The following is a 16722-nucleotide window of genomic DNA, read 5'->3' as shown; positions in this document are numbered from 1 at the left end:
GGAAGGAAGAATAAAAGATGAAAGAAGGTGGGAAGAAAGTAAAACAAAGGAAAAAGAAGGAGGGAAGAGAGTAAAAAAAGGAAAAAGAAGAGAAGAAAGAAAGAAAGCAGGTAAGAAAGAGAAAAAAATAATGAATAGATAGACAGTAAGGATGTCGGTCTGTCTGTCCTGTGTACAGTTGGATGTCGGTGTGTCCTGTGTATAGTTGGATGTCGGTCTGTCCTGTGTACAGTTGGATGTCGGTGTGTCTGTCCTGTGTACAGTTGGATGTCGGTCTGTCCTGTGTACAGTTGGATGTCGGTGTGTCCTGTGTACAGTTGGATGTCGGTCTGTCCTGTGTACAGTTGGATGTCGGTCTGTCCTGTGTACAGTTGGATGTCGGTCTGTCCTGTGTACAGTTGGATGTCGGTGTGTCCTGTGTACAGTTGGATGTCGGTGTGTCCTGTGTATAGTTGGATGTCGGTCTGTCCTGTGTACAGTTGGATGTCGGTGTGTCCTGTGTACAGTTGGATGTCGGTCTGTCCTGTGTACAGTTGGATGTCGGTGTGTCCTGTGTACAGTTGGATGTCGGTGTGTCCTGTGTACAGTTGGATGTCGGTGTGTCCTGGGCTGTGTACAGTTGGATGTCGGTCTGTCCTGTGTACAGTTGGATGTCGGTCTGTCCTGGGCTGTGTACAGTTGGATGTCGGTCTGTCCTGTGTACAGTTGGATGTCGGTGTGTCCTGTGTACAGTTGGATGTCGGTGTGTCCTGTGTACAGTTGGATGTCGGTCTGTCCTGGGCTGTGTACAGTTGGATGTCGGTGTGTCCTGTGTACAGTTGGATGTCGGTGTGTCCTGGGCTGTGTACAGTTGGATGTCGGTCTGTCCTGTGTACAGTTGGATGTCGGTCTGTCCTGGGCTGTGTACAGTTGGATGTCGGTCTGTCCTGGGCTGTGTACAGTTGGATGTCGGTCTGTCCTGGGCTGTGTACAGTTGGATGTCGGTCTGTCCTGTGTACAGTTGGATGTCGGTCTGTCCTGGGCTGTGTACAGTTGGATGTCGGTCTGTCCTGTGTACAGTTGGATGTCGGTGTGTCCTGTGTACAGTTGGATGTCGGTGTGTCCTGGGCTGTGTACAGTTGGATGTCGGTCTGTCCTGTGTACAGTTGGATGTCGGTCTGTCCTGTGTACAGTTGGATGTCGGTCTGTCCTGGGCTGTGTACAGTTGGATGTCGGTCTGTCCTGGGCTGTGTACAGTTGGATGTCGGTCTGTCCTGTGTACAGTTGGATGTCGGTCTGTCCTGTGTACAGTTGGATGTCGGTCTGTCCTGTGTACAGTTGGATGTCGGTGTGTCCTGGGCTGTGTACAGTTGGATGTCGGTCTGTCCTGTGTATAGTTGGATGTCGGTCTGTCCTGTGTACAGTTGGATGTCGGTGTGTCCTGTGTACAGTTGGATGTCGGTCTGTCCTGTGTACAGTTGGATGTCGGTCTGTCCTGTCCTGTGTACAGGTGGATGTCGGTCTGTCCTGTGTACAGTTGGATGTCGGTGTGTCCTGTGTACAGTTGGATGTCGGTGTGTCCTGTGTACAGTTGGATGTCGGTGTGTCCTGTGTACAGTTGGATGTCGGTCTGTCCTGTGTACAGTTGGATGTCGGTGTGTCCTGGGCTGTGTACAGTTGGATGTCGGTCTGTCCTGGGCTGTGTACAGTAAACTTTCCAGGACTTGATGTCCTGCAGTTGAACATGAAATTGATCACCCCTCCCCTCCCCCAGATCACACAGGGTAGGGCACACTGCCATTGTCTATCACCCAATCCCAGACCACATTTTCCTCTCTAACCACACCCAGTGGGAGGTGATTGGCTGCTCAGAGCTGAAAGATCAGTCTCTCTTGTTGTCTCCTTAATGTATTCAGTGTGTCCATCTCCCAGGCAGGCTGCAGAGCTCCCCCCATACACAATCCACCAGCTGCTGGATCCTGGAGCCCGGAGATCATGGACTAGCAGGGTGAGTGACTCCCTCTCCCAGCATTAGAGCCGCATGGGTGCACTTGCAACACCACCACTGAGTATGTCAGAGATACTCCTATATTCTCACTAATAGTGACAACTTTCCCGACAACTTGTCCTGAAATGTGACTGTTAGTGCAAATAAGATGTGATCACAGACAGTCCTCCACCAGTACAGGGTGATAGGGACTAATGAACTAAGCAACGCTTGTTGTACACTAGACTGTCTCTTGTTGTACACTAGACTGTCTCTTGTTGTACACTAGACTGTCTCTTGTTGTACACTAGACTGTCTCTTGCTGTATTCTAGACATCTCTTGTATACTAGACATCACTTGTTGTACAGTAGACTGTCTCTTGTACACTGGACATCTCTTGTTGTACACTAGACCGTCGCTTGTTGTACACTGGACTGTCTCTTGTTGTACACTGGATTGTCTCTTGTTGTACACTGGACTGTCTCTTGTTGTACACTGGACTGTCTCTTGCTGTACACTGGACTGTCTCTTGTACACTGGACTGTCTCTTGTACACTGGACTGTCTCTTGTACACTGGACTGTCTCTTGTACACTGGACTGTCTCTTGTACACTGGACTGTCTCTTGTACACTGGACTTCTCTTGTACACTGGACTGTCTCTTGTTGTACACTGGACTGTCTCTTGTTGTACACTGGACTGTCTCTTGTACACTGGACTGTCTCTTGTACACTGGACTGTCTCTTGTACACTGGACTGTCTCTTGTACACTGGACTGTCTCTTGTTGTACACTGGACTGTCTCTTGTTGTACACTGAACTGTCTCTTGTACACTGGACTGTCTCTTGTACACTGGACTGTCTCTTGTTGTACACTAGACTGTCTCTTGTTGTACACTGGACTGTCTCTTGTTGTACACTGGACTGTCTCTTGTTGTACACTGAACTGTCTCTTGTACACTGAACTGTCTCTTGTACACTGGACTGTCTCTTGTTGTACACTGAACTGTCTCTTGTACACTGGACTGTCTCTTGTACACTGGACTGTCTCTTGTTGTACACTAGACTGTCTCTTGTTGTACACTGGACTGTCTCTTGTTGTACACTGGACTGTCTCTGTAGGAACATAACAATCTTCCAATGTAAACTCTCATCCTAAAATAGATCCTCTCTTTAATGTACACTTGTGCAGTGTGGGGGAGGGGGGGAGGGGGTCTGTACGGAACAAAGTTTCACCCTGCCGGAAAAAGTCTGGATAAAGTTTGATGGGGGGGGGGGGGGCAGCAGGTGAAGTTCTGGGGGGTCAGGGGTCACCGATCATTGTAGCTGGGGAGGGTGTGACCCCTGTACTGATGAAGAGGACTGATCTGTGACATAGGAGGATACTCTGTATTTTATGATGTAAATAAGATACAATGTAACACTCGCTGTCCTACATGAGCAGCCAGGAAAAGATATCACTGCTGAAAGGAACCTTTTGTGGGCAAAGGGGAACGACAAGGCGGCCATGTACTGATCTGTAGTGGATCTAGCTAAGAGCGATTGGAAGGAAGTGATTCTTTATCAATTAAAATATCATTGATGTAAAGCCGACCATACACTATTCAATCAAAACATACAATCTCATTCAGAGTTACCAAAAATAGGAGGAGAGGCCTGAACATTCAAACCAGGCAGGTCCTTTCTCTATCTATATCGTTATCAGTAGATCTATAAGAGATTGTACAGTGTATGGTCAGCTATATCAATTGAAAATATGATTTATCATTTACTTCATCTGTATCATAATCAGTTGTCTGACACACATAACGATATCCATCCGAGTGATCAGAACGATTGATAACATTCTGCCTCAGCTCATTGTCTTTCCAATGTCGAAATTGGTTTGAAATATTACTAAATCAATTAAATGTGAATTAAGATTTTTAATCAATCATCATATTGATACGTGTGTGGCCACTTTTGGTCTTGTTTCATAGTAAGTCCTGTGTACTCTGGACTGCTTTCATTTTAGATCAACTGTATTGATCATATGTAAGGAATTTGGTATCTTTATCTTTATTGATTATCTGTTCTGAATTGTATTTCTTCATCGTATTTGATTGTCTATTCTGGATTTTATATCTTTATCTTTATTGATCATTTGTACCAAATTTGGTATCTTTATCCTTACTGATCACCCGTTCTAAATTTGATATCTATATCTTTATTGATCATCTCTTCTGAATTTGATTACTTTATCTTTATTAATCAACATTTCTGAATTTTATTTCTTCATCTCATTTGATTGTCTATTCTGAATTTTATACCTTTATCTTATTTGATCCCATGTACCAAATTTGGTATCTTTATCCTTACTGATCATCTCTTCTGAATTGTATATATTTATCTTTATTAATCATATTTTCTGAATTTTATTTGATGGTCTATTCTGTATTTTATATCTTTATTGATCATCTGTACAAAATTTGGTATCTTTATTAATTATCTGTTCTGAATTTGATATCTTTATTGATCATCTCTTCTGAATTTTATTTCTTCATCTTATTTGATTGTTTATTCTGAATTTTATCTCTTTATCTGATTATCTATTCCAGATTGTATATAATTATCTTTATTGATCATCTGTTCTGGATTTTATATCTTTATCTTTATTGATCATGTGTACCAAATTTGGTATCTTTATCCTTACTGATCATCTGTTCTGAATTTGATATCTTTATTAATCATCTCTTCTGATTTTTATTTCTTCATCTTATTTGATAGTTTTTTCTGAATTGTATATCTTTATCTGATTATCTATTCTCTATTGTATATATTTATCTTTTGATCATCTGTTCTGAATTTTATATCTTTATTGATCATTTGTACCAAAATTGGCATCTTTATCTTTATTACTGATCTGTTCTGAATTGTATATCTTTACCTATATTTATTATCAGTTCTGAATTCTGTATTTTTTTTTCTTTATTGATTTATGTGTTCTGAATGGTATATTTTTATCTTTATTGTCTGTTCACAATTTTTATATCAATTTAATTTTCCGTACTGAATTTTGCATCTTTTTTTTTTTTTTCACTTCATGTTTTTGTTTGACACTTTGTCATTTTTAGAACCTCTTTTGCACACTGAATTTTGTATCTTTTTTTTTTTTTTTACTTTATGTTTTTGTTTGACACTTGGTCCTTTTTAAAACCTCTTTTGCACACTTAAAAAAAAAAAGCGACAGACTAATGATTGCCTGCAGCCATGTCATCAGACTGGAGAATGTACTTCTGATCATAAACAGTGAAAGCAAAATAATGAAAATATTTGAAATCAGAATTTTGTTTTCCATGCACTCATTCATTTGTTCACGTTTGCAGATTATAACAACAATAATCACTCCATATATATATAAAACACAACAGTCAGCTGGCCTGCAGCGATGTAATGGGACCTAGAAAGTTGTGCCATGAATCTGTTTGTTTTCAGTGTGTGTGTTTATCGGCATTGTTTGTTTGCGCGGTTTGAAGCCATGTTTTGAATATTTGATATAATGTGTTTTACAAATATTGTAAATATTTTCCTTGTTTCTTGTATCAGAGAACATTGGAATAGATTGTGGATGACAGTATGCAATCAAAGTATTAGGGCTCATTTACACTGTAGTGTTTTTGCACACACGTTACAACGCGCTAATGCGTATGTGTTCATGGTCCCTATTATAAAAGAGCATGTTCCCGTCTGTTGGGTTGCAGTGCATTTTGAAAAATACAACATATGCATTTATTTCTGCATTTTAGTGCTTTGGGATCCCAATAGAAGTCATTGATGCTCTAGAATAGATTGTAAGCTCTAACGACCAGGACCCTCCGATTCCTCCTGTATTGAATTGTATTGTAACTGTACGGTCTGCCCCATGTTGTAAAGTACTGTGCAAACTATTGGCACTATATAAATCCTGTATAAAAATAATAATAATAATAATTGATGTTTCAGTAATAGGTATCAACAAGCCCTGTTTAATGGCTGTTAACTCTATCCATTCCTAATCTTTAATTCACAAATGCTTACACTGGCCATAGATGGAGCGGTTTTCTTTCCTGAATCTACAAGTTGCAGGAAAGAAATTTGTTTGATTTCCCCCATCAACACAGTCAGTTCTCTGCCAGGAGAACACAGCGAATTCTGCTAGTGGCTATAACAACTGCTAGTAATAATCACATGTAAAATCCAACAGGCTGGTTGTACCCAAGTTAATCGATCGTTCATTCAGCCTGCCCATACATGGTTCGGATCTTGGCCAGTCCCTGCTGTACCGAGCTGAGATTTAAAAGTTTATGGTTGGCATAAGAAAATATGCATCAATAGCACTTGACAGTGTACAAAGGAGACACACATTGATGCATGACAATGCACCTGCTTAACACCAAAAAACGCACCTCTACGCACATGCATAGACCTAAATGGGCCCTTCGTATTTAATTGCAGCAACCAATAGCAATTCACACTTCTACTATCAGATTGGCCACTGTTGGATTCTGATTGGTTGCATTGGATTCATGCTCATAAAGGTTTACTCCGTTCAAAACCTATACAGTAAAACCTTGGTTTGAGAGTAACTTGGTTTGAGAGCGTTTTGCAAGACAAGCAACATTTTTAAATACAGTTTGATTTGATATACAAGCGATGTCTTGATATAAGAGTAGTGTCATGTCACAACTGAGTATAAAAGAGAAGAGAGGTCCTCTAATGCCCTGTACACACGATCGGTTTGGGGCCCATCATTTTTTTTTACCATCAAAATGTTCTGATGGAAAAAAATTATCGTCTGTGGCGAAATCCATCGGTCAAAAATCCACGCTTGCTCAGAATCAAGTCAAGTCGCATGTTCGGAAGCATTGAACTTCATTTTTCTCTGCACGTCGTTGTGTTTTACGTCACCGCGTTGAACACAATCGGATTTTTAACTGATGGTGTGTAGGCAAGACTGATGAAAGTCAGCTTCATCGGATATCTGATGAAAAAAATCCATCGGTCCGTTTTCATCGGATGAACCGATCGTGTGTACAGGGCATTAGTGTAGCAATATGGTTACATGTAATGAAGGTACAACATTAAAGTGGAGTTCCCATAAGAAAAAAAAATTGCCATTAATGTGCATATAATAAATTGAAAAACAACATTTGAATATTTTTTTTTTTTTTTTACTCACCTTTAAGCAACATATTTCTTCACTTAGAGGCGCCTCTCTTCTCTTTTATACTCTGGAGCTCCTGCTGGATTTTGCTTCTAATCCCCTTGTGGAGGCTTCCATTTGTGGATGGACATTGCTATAATCTTTTTATATGGACTATAAACTGAAGGATTTATGAATTAATGGTTGTGGAACGAATCATCTGAGTTTCCACTATTTCTTATGGGGAAATTTGCTTTGATATGAAAGAGCTTTGGATAACAAGCATGTTTTTTTTGGACCGAATTATGCTCACAATCCAAGATTTTACTGTATTAAAATTTTTGGCAGCTATTGAAGAGTTAACTCATTGCACTCTTCAGTAGGCATTTGATAGGTGGTGGGGAGCCCTAATGTCACCCCCTAATAGGCAGCACCGCCACCATAGGTGTGCGCAGCCTATTGCATTAGGGTGTGCACACCAAAGCTCAAACACACATGCGTGTGTAATATACCATATATGGCAGTGGGCAAGTCAGTAGGGCTTTGTCAGCGGGGCAGAGATCGGTGTCAGTAGTTTATCTTTATTTGTATTATTATTAAAAAAAAATTACAATTTTATTTTTATTATTATTTTTTTTTAATATTATTATTATTATTATTTTTAGGAGCCCTGTTTGGGGGCTTTGGTGAAATATCAGTGGTCTAAACAGACCCCTGATGTCTAACTTTTGAGATAGGGACTGAGGGACTGAGGACAAAGATTACCCAGTCCCTTTCTCTGCAGCCAGGCAGCAGGGGGAATCTGCATAGTACAGGGTGATTAGGGTGTGCCCAGGCACACCTTAGACCCTATGTGCGCATGCCTATGACCGCCACCATGCTGCATTCGTGCAGTTGAATGGGTATAATGCTTGCCGAACTTGACAGGGGGGTTAATTCTTGCTGCGGCAAGTGTACTTCCCTATTTTCTGACTTTCCACGTTAAAGGGTAGCGGTAAAAATGCAAATGCCCCTTAACCGGGCATTTTTTCCTTCACCCCCCCCACAATCACAAGTGTAAGCAAGCCCTATATCTCTCAAGGATCCCGATGGTAATATCGTTGCACTTGATGGCTTAAGTCTGCACACCTTGTATGGCCATTATAAGGGGTTCCCACGCTCCCTGTTGGATTTTATAATTTAATTGTGGAAATGAAACATGATGTTCTAGAACACAAAGGTGGATGGGAATTTTATCCTGGAGATCTCTCTGTTGGAGCATTGAAGACATAGAACCCTGGTGCTGACTCAGCACGTTAGGTTACACCTATAACTTCAATGCCACATTTGGGTGGACTGATGTTACTTATTTGCTGGCATTCTTTTGGAGTTACATAACAAGGTATAAACTTTTGAAGAATGCACTCTAATTACTGTAAATTCAGGGTGACTAGTAACAGTTTATTATGAGCGTTACCTGAGATGACTAAATAGGATCTGGGCCATTGTAGGGCTGCCCTGGGAGGCAATAAGCACGACCGATCATCGGATAATTTCCAGCTTTTGGGAAAATCTGTGTCCAAGTGGGCGCTGACCATAGGCGTGCGCACAGGGTGTGCCTGGGCATTCCCTAATCACCCCATGTGAATTAGCATTATCCAGGGGGTGGCACCAGGTGGGCGGTTGGGGGATGCCAGTGGCCAGTGTAAATGCCCCCATTATATTAAAAAGGCAAGGTTCAACTTTAGGAACACATTACACTCGTATTTAAGATGTAGCGTAATATGCTCCCAATCAACTGTCTCCCACCACCAGAGCCTCCTCCCTGTGACAGCGGGTGGCATTCATGTGTGTTTGAGGTGCACACCCTAATGCAATAGGCTGCGCACACCTATGGCGCTGACTCTTTTCTAAAGAGAAAAGGGAAGTGTTAACCGTGTGAACGCTGTTATCAAGTATTGGTTGTGTGTCATGTGAACTCCCAGAGAGTCTAGTGGGGTCTGAGGACAGATAGGTGCTTTGCTGGCCGTCCTTCACATCGATCCTTCTACAGATCTTACTGTATGTGTGACCAGTCTGGTCTTTGGATAGAACAAAATAGATTACAGCGCACACATACAAAAATGACATTTATCCTGCAAGGCTATTTAAAAACACCTGAACATATTCAAAAATATGGGGGTTTGGTCACACTATATGGTCATATAGTGCTAAGCCCACTTACTGTGTCAAAGTACCCCATTATAAGTGGGTCCTACACTATTCATAGAATGAAAGATCCTGCTTCTCAACCATGGGAGATATACTACTCTCTATGGGAGAACTGAAAGGATAGGTCAGCTACACTATTAGCGCAATTTGCAATTTAAGCTATTTGCATAATTTAAGTAAGATTCTTATTAAATATAATAATAATAAATATTAATATTATATAATATTAATATAAATATTATTAAAATAATATAATGTATATATAATAATTAATATAAATATTAAAAAAAAATGTGTTTTGCTGACTTTTTTTATTTATTTTATTTCGACATGTTTTATTTTATAGTCTATTTTAAGTATTTTATACCAGCATAGTTTTGGTGCGAAGAAAAGTATGTAACATGAAATAAAATCGTACAATATTTGAAGTGATAAAAAAATAGGGCTGTGACTTGTCTTGGCACTTTGTATATCCTCAGGGCTCTGTGCTGTTTTATGAAATATCCCTGTGTGATCATTGGACATAGGCCCAGCGGCGGGTACGTGGGGGGGGGGGGGGGTTCGTGGGCAGCAGCAGCAAAGTCAGCTGGAAGTGGGAGCGGGTACCTTTCAAAACCAGGTACCCGCTCCCCCCTGAAAGGTGCCAAATGTGGGAGTTGGGGGGGGGGGGGGTGTCGGCAGACAAGCGGAGCTTCCCCTTTGGGTGGAGCTCTGCTTTAAATTGCTAAGGCTGAATTGTTTATAAAGGTGGATGTTCCAGGGCTGTCATTCCAGTAGTTGGTGACTTGAATTTTCATATACATGGACTTATGAATCTGCAATACCTTTTATGTAAGTCACCATACTGACACCCACCATCATTGCTACTCATACCGACTGTCGTATACAGGCCAAACGGGATTACAAAGGATGATTTCTGCAGGTGAATGTTGAATACTTGGGTAGAGCTGACCATTTATACTGGTTATTTTTATTTTATCTTTTATTTCAGTTTCTTTTACATTTATTATTTATTTTGATTCATTATGATTATTTTAACTGATCAAAGCTTTTGCTTTACAAATATAGACAAGCAACAATGTATAAGACATGCGCCATACAGTCTCTGCTATTTTTTTTTTTATTTTTTTTTTTACTTTGTGCCTTGTCAAAGATTATGGTAATAATCGCATCCTAACAATATCCCAAACCTCCCTGCAAAACGTATGCCGCTCTGACAGGTCCACTTTAACCCTTTGATTGTTTTTTATTTTTTTCGATTCTGTTATTAATGCCCAACCTCAGATTCATTTTTTTTTGTATTTTTGTATTAGATTATTTATTATTATTATTATTATTATTATTATTATTATTATTATTTTATAATAATAATATAATTTATAATAAATAATATAATTTAATAATTATAATTATATAATAATTATTATTATTATTTTGTATTATTTTTGTATTATATTTACTCTGTCTGGTGTCTTTCTCCCTTTAATAACTCATGGTAGGGTATCTGCTAACACAGTGAATGTGGTCTTTGAGACTCATAAATTTGGTTAGTCATTGTAATGCGACTAGAATGCTGGAATTGTGCTGACTGATGCATCTCTGTAATAGTTGCATTTATTTCTACGGATGCATAAAAGAAGAATTCTTCTCTGTAAGACATGACCTCAGTTTGCTGGCATGTATTGGGATAGAGTAGATCGGGGGTAGGCAATTGCGGCTTTCCAGCTGTTGTGGGACTACAAGCCCCATGGAGCACTGGAAGACCCTGACAGCCACAGGCATGACTACCAAAGGCTTGATGGGATTTGTCCTTCCATGAAGATAAAGTCGGCAACCAGGTGAAGATGAATACAATTTCTTTTTAGTTTGTCCAAGGAGTACACATGTTCCAAATAGAGCCAACATTAACGGGTTTCAGCCCATCAAGGCCTTACTCGTCGTTCATAGGTATAAATAAGGCCTTTATAGGCTGAAACACATTAGTGTTGGCTCTGTTTGGAACATGTGTACTCCTTGGACAAAATAAAGAAAAGTTTTATTCAAAGTCGGCAGCCAGGTGAGGATGAATAAAACTTCTCTTTATTTTGTCCAAGGAGTACACATGTTCCAAACAGAGCAAACACTAACGTGTTTCAGCCTATTAAGGCCTTATTTATACCTATGAACAATGAGTAAGGCCTTCATAGGCTGAAACCCGTTAGTGTTGGCTCTGTTTGGAACATGTGTACTCCTTGGACAAAATAAACAGAAATGTTATTCATCCTCACTTGGCTGCCGACTATCTTCATGAAAGGACAAATCCAATCAAGCCTCTGGGAATCATGCCTGTGGCTTTCAGGGTCTTCCAGTGCTCCATGGGACTTGTAGTCCCACAACAGCTGAAAAGCGGCAATTGCCTACCCCCAATCTATTCTATCCTAATGCATGCCAGCAAACTGAGGTCATGTCTTAGGCCTTGTACACACGACCAGACATGTCTGATGAAAACGGTCCGTGGACAGTTTTCATCAGACATGTCTGCTGGGAGGTTTTGGTCTGATGTGTGTACACACCATCAGACCAAAATCCCCGCGGACAGAGAACGCGGTGACGTATACGACACCGACGTTCTCTGACACGGAAGTACAATGCTTCCACGCATGTGTCGAATCAATTCGACGCATGCGTGGGATTTCGGGCCGCTGGTTATACGTCATAACCAGCGGACGTGTCCGATGAGTCATACTAACCATCGGACATGTCCGACGGACAGCTTTCCAGCGGACAAGTTTCTTAGCATGCTAAGAAACTTTTGTCCGCTGGAAACCTGTCCGCTCGGCCGGAAAACTGTCCGCTAGGCCCTACACACGGTCGAACATGTCCACGGAAACTGGTCCGCGGACCAGTTTCAGCGGACATGTTCGGTCGTTTCTACGAGGCCTCACAGAGAAGAAGGACTCTTGCGTTGCAGGGTTGAGACCACAAGTCAGGCACGGTGAGTGGAAACAGAGAGCTCTTGCCGGCCCTGATTGGATGATTGGGTTGCAGTGCCATTATCTTGCCTTTTGTATTGATGGCATTTGTAGTTTTGGCAAAGCTGCCTTGCCGAGGTTGCCATCCCCTGTAAGAGATGTGACGTTGCTTCCAGTTCCAGGATAAGGTTTGGTTGGGCTACCTAATGAAGTGCCAATGAATGTAAGGGACAGGCCAGGGACAGTCAGGCTGGGGAGAAATAGCTAAATGATGCTGGACATTCTCCCCCAGGAAAGGACTTGCTGCTGCTTCTAACACACACTGTTAGAATCTGACAGTGTGCGGTTAAATCAAGTAAATGTAAGCAATTTCAGTAGAGGAGGAACCTGGACAACTGTGCCAAACTGAAGGCCAGGGAGGAGTTCGGTCTAATTCCAATCGTTTTTCTATCTTACTGTAGCGCTACCCCCTCAGGAGCCGCTGATTAGATTTGGGATTGGCGTATTTAAGTTACCTCCGTGATGTGTCTAGGGGTGATGATGGCAGTGAGAGCAGTGACGGAATGTCCAGACAGTTGATTGACGTTTTCAATGCTTTTATTATTTCTGGTCAACACGTCCAACAGTCAACTTGAGGTAGACAGTATAGGTTGGTGAAAGAAGAACAAACTTCACAGATTCAGGCCTTGGATAAAGAAAGCAGTCCTGCCTCCAATAGTTACACTTTTCACGTCGCCACTCCAGCCGGAGTGGGTAAAATGCCCCTGGACAGACCTCTCTCACAGGCCTGGCAGCCAGAGCGCCACTTGAACTTCTGGAAGGAACAAGTCTCTGCCACAGACTTGGCTCTAATAGGATTAAGGTTAAAGATGAGACCTCTGCCACAGGCCTAGTGCTTAAAAGTTCAGATAGTAGAGCGAATCCTCCCAGTATACTTTTGGGGTTACCGACCGACAGTTTGCCGCATACAACCTGTCAGTGTCCAGTCACCCAGATCCCCGATGGTTCGTTCCAGCCCTGTTGGATCACCTGCCTCCGGGCTCACCTCAGACCAACTCCCCATCGAACAGCACAACTCGCTTGGGATCTTCTCAATAAAGATGGGGGACCCAGTAAGTCACTGGGGCCCCTTTGTAGCATCAGATGCTCCGGGCCATGAGAGCCCAGAGTCGGGAACTCCACGTAGCATGTGCGCCCCGGCCTGGTAGGCCATATCGCCGGGGGCCCGTGATGTGCGCACACCCTAAAGGTGGGTGCCGCACCCGGAACCCGCGAAGGCCCCGGAAAATGGCGTCTGCCACAGAAATACCCCTCCCCAGCATGCCTCGCGAGGGAAACACTCCTCTAATTGGCTGCTGGGAAGAAGCGGCTCCGCCTGGACCCCTCTGGCGCCACCTGCCACCCAGAGATGAAACCGCATCTCTGAAACACAGAATGACCCACAGGACAGTTCAGGGCTGGCGACAGACAAATTTAAATAAATCAACATGGATGAGAGCAAGTAAGTCTCTCATCCCACTAAATTTAACAATAGCACCTGTACTGATGCGCACACAGGCGCTACATTACTCATTGAGAGATAATTCCAGCTGATGGCTTTGCCCCTTTTATGTGGTTTCTGGGGACACCTTCATCTTTATAAAGGTTTCGGTGGCGGGTTGCGTCACATTCTGACATTGTGGCTAAAGGGCAGACGGCAGAGGGGGGCGGGTCCCGGGACACCTGGGACATCTGCGCTCCTCTGTGGTGTGGCGGCTTTGCTTCTTCAATCTCTTTATCTGAGATGATAATTATCGGCTTTCTATTTGTTGGGATCTTTAATTAAAATATGGTGTGAAGGCTTAGTCCACGTAATTAGTTATTTCAAAGATCTGACATGAAAGGATTTATTCCAGAGGCAGTGCAGAGTGACAGAGTGACCAATAGGAGCTCATCTCTATTGGTCTGACTGTACTGATTGGTTCCTGTGGATAGTGCACTTGGCACAGGAATTCTGGCATATTGACCTATAATAGAGAATGCAGACCTTGTCATTGCTGACCTCTGACCCTGGGAGTGGCCAGGCTGGTGTACTATCCAGAAAACTCACCTGGAACTAGAATATAAATGAAGAGTTCTTATAGGAGTTTCTGCATGCTTGTTCCGGGAGCTCAGAAACTATTGAAATCAGTGATGGCCGGGCAACTAGCATTTTAAGAAGGAAGTTGGTATAAGTATTAGCTAAAACGAATGCCCCGTACACACAATCGGAACTCTCGACAGCTGTCTGAATTTCCGCCAACAAAAGATTGAGAGCTGGTTCTCAAATTTTCTGACGGGAAAAATTCCTATCGGAAAATCCGATCATTTGTAGCATTTAAGACACGCAAAAGTCTGACGCATGCTCGGAAATAATTTGACGCATGCTCGGAAGCATTGAACTTAATTTTTTTGGCTCGTCGTAGTGTTGTACGTCACCGCGTTCTTGACGGACGAAAGTTCAGAGAACTTTTGTGTGGCCGTGTATGTGCAAGCCAAGCTTGAGCGCAATTTAGACAGAAAAAACATCCAAGGTTTTTCCAACGGAAAATCCGATCGTGTGTACGCGGCTCTTGCCAAAACGCGTCAGTTTCTTGTTTTATTACCACTTTTATGTAACCATTACATACCTCCCAACTTTTTGAGATGGGAATGAGGGACACCTATCAGCAAAAGTATGCAGGCATAGGACACACCCCTTGCCACGCCCCCTTAAAGGAGAATTGTACAAAAAAACAAGATTGGTTAAACCCACAAGTGCGTTTTTTTACCACTACTATTCCTTTATATTGGGTTTTGGAATTTACAAATGGAGCAATTTAGAAATCAGATGAAAGGTTTAGCACTAAGAAACACTTTTTGATAGATAACAAGTTAATTTTATATACAACTATATAGATCAGACCAACATGAGGGACAAATGAGGAGGAATGAGGGACATTACTTTAATGAAAGCTGCAGATTTAAAATACTGAAAATGATTCTTACATCAAAGGGTAGGGTTGTCCAGATACCGATACCAGTATCGGTATCGGGACCGATACCGAGTATTTGCAGGAGTACTCGTACTCGCGCAAATACCCCCGATACCTAAATAGAATACTTTCCCCCCCCTTTCCCCCCCGCCGCCGCATCAAGGGACATGGCTAGAGGGACATTGCTGCATATGTGAGGGACATGGCTAGAGGGACATTGCTGCATATGTGAGGGACATGGCTGCATATGTGAGGGACATGGCTAGAGGGACATGGCTGCATATGTGAGGGACATGGCTAGAGGGACATGGCTGCATATGTGGGGGACATGGCTGCATATGGGGGGGACATGGCTGCATTTGGGGACAAAAGTATCGGTATTCGGTATCGGCGACTACTTGAAAAAAAGTATCGGTACTTGTACTCGGTCCTAAAAAAGTGGTATCGGGACAACCCTATCAAAGGGTAAAGCTCCCTACTGCAGATTTATTTTATTCACTGGTTGCTGTAGATGTGATTTCTACTTTCTCTTATCAATGCTCCTTAATCTGCCTCATGGCCTTAAAATAAAGCAAGAGAAAAATGAATGAATAGATATTTATGTGACAATAGCGTGTCTGAAAAAAATGCAGATTTGCCTTGAAGGGATTCAAACAATAAAGTGTGTGATAGCGTGAAGAGGCGGAGACATTCTGAGATACCTGGAATAGCTCCGGTGTGAAGGGACACTGTGATCTACAATTTATGAACACGGAATCTGATGTTTTCTGCCATAAAACTATTTCTTGTATTCGATGTGATTTGTATGTTTTATTCCGTCTGAAAATGCTGACTGGAAGAACAGAAATTATTTTGGTCGGGCAGACATGGCTGTTGGGTTTATAACACAATAAGGAAACATTCACACGGGTGCGTAACTGCATGTTATCAGAGGCAGCTAAACCCCCCCCCCCCCCCCACCATCTTATGTAGTATGTTTACAGTCTGTTACTATCTTATGTAGTATGTTTACAGTCTGTTACTATCTTATGTAGTATGTTTACAGTCTGTTACTATCTTATGTAGCATGTTTACAGTCTGTTACTATCTTATGTAGCATGTTTACAGTCTCTGACCATCTTATGTAATATGTTTTAGTCTCTAACCATCTTATGTAGCATGTTTACAGTCTCTGACCATCTTATGTAATATGTTTTAGTCTCTAACCATCTTATGTAGCATGTTTACGGTCTTTGACCATCTTACGTAATATGTTTTTAGTCTCTAACCATCTTACGTAGTATGTTTACAGTTTCTGATCATCTTATGTAGTATATTTACAGTCTCTGACCATCTTATTTAGTAGGTTTTTAGTCTCTGACCATCTTATGTAATAGGTTTTTAGGGCCAGATTCACATAGAACTGCGGCGGCGTAACGTATCGTAGATACGTTACACCGCCGCAAGTTTTTATCGCAAGTGC

General features: G+C 42.0%; 1 protein-coding gene across 1 annotated transcript in view; it reads left to right on the top strand.

The window, feature by feature from the left end:
• Positions 1-1871: 1871 nt before the first annotated feature.
• LYPD6 (LY6/PLAUR domain containing 6) overlaps positions 1872-16722 on the top strand; it is a 100218-nt gene continuing 85367 nt past the window's right edge. Inside the window, exon 1 of the mRNA XM_040358018.1 lies at positions 1872-1987. The gene's annotated coding sequence lies outside the window, so the exon portion shown is untranslated. The remainder of the gene's footprint in view (positions 1988-16722) is intronic.

Source organism: Rana temporaria, chromosome 6 (genome assembly GCF_905171775.1).
Source record: "Rana temporaria chromosome 6, aRanTem1.1, whole genome shotgun sequence".
Classification (NCBI taxonomy): Eukaryota; Metazoa; Chordata; class Amphibia; order Anura; family Ranidae; genus Rana; species Rana temporaria.
This window is presented reverse-complemented; position numbering and strand designations above follow the sequence as displayed.